The sequence below is a fragment of the Ursus arctos genome, unplaced genomic scaffold (genome assembly GCF_023065955.2).
Source record: "Ursus arctos isolate Adak ecotype North America unplaced genomic scaffold, UrsArc2.0 scaffold_10, whole genome shotgun sequence".
Lineage (NCBI taxonomy): Eukaryota > Metazoa > Chordata > Mammalia > Carnivora > Ursidae > Ursus > Ursus arctos.
In genome coordinates this window covers 40,440,411-40,441,181 of record NW_026622764.1, presented here as the reverse complement: position 1 = coordinate 40,441,181, position 771 = coordinate 40,440,411, and the positions used below count along the sequence as shown (strand labels likewise).

The 771-nt window shown below is 42.5% G+C and overlaps 1 non-coding gene across 1 annotated transcript; it reads left to right on the top strand.

Annotated features, from left to right (window-relative positions):
• Positions 1 to 426: 426 nt before the first annotated feature.
• On the top strand, positions 427 to 529 carry LOC113251583 (U6 spliceosomal RNA). The gene has a single exon (XR_003314556.1). It is a non-coding gene; the product is annotated as a U6 spliceosomal RNA (small nuclear RNA).
• Positions 530 to 771: the final 242 nt, after the last annotated feature.

The window sequence follows — 771 nt, the reverse complement described above, 5'->3', positions numbered from 1 at the left end:
AATGTAGAGAAAATAGCTTTAAAGGCAATGTTTAATATTGTATAATCCAATCGTTTAATTTATATACTTATTTGAAAACATGTGTTTTATATCAAAAAAAGCTGAGGTGGGCGCCTGGCTGGCTCAGTTGGTTAAGTGTCTGCCTTCGGCTCAGATCATGATCTCAGGGTCCTGGGATACAGCCCCACTTAGCACCTCCAGCTCCCTGCTCAGCTGGAGTCTGCATCTCCCTCTCCCCCTGCCCTTCCCCCCTTCTTCAGTGCCCTCTCTCTCTCTTTCTCACAAAATGAATGAATAAAATCTTTTTTTAAAAAAAGCTGCAGTTGTTAAGAGTAAAAAACTTGAAAGATAGGGTAAGGGTACAATGAAGGCAATTCCAAAAGCTTAGGTACACCTGTTAAATATTACAACTTGAAGGATTACAACTTGCTTCGGCAGCACATATACCAAAATTGGAAGGATACAGAGAAGATTAGCATGGCCTCTGCGCAAGGATGGCATGCGAATTTGTGAAGGATCAGGTGCGTAGAGGGTATGCTGTAGAAAAAGGACAGGGGAATTACACAAGCTGATTTTGGAGTTAATCTGTTCTCTGGTCTAAGAGCTGGCAGGAGGATAATCTGAGGACTCTGTGTGATGTAGATTCTTAAGAAGGGACCCACTGCTTCGACCCCTGGGCTAAATCCCCAGGTTATAACTAAAAGGGAAGCAATAAAAAAACCAGTCAGCTTTTAGAGGCTAGGGTTGCATACTACCAAGAATAGCGCTTCA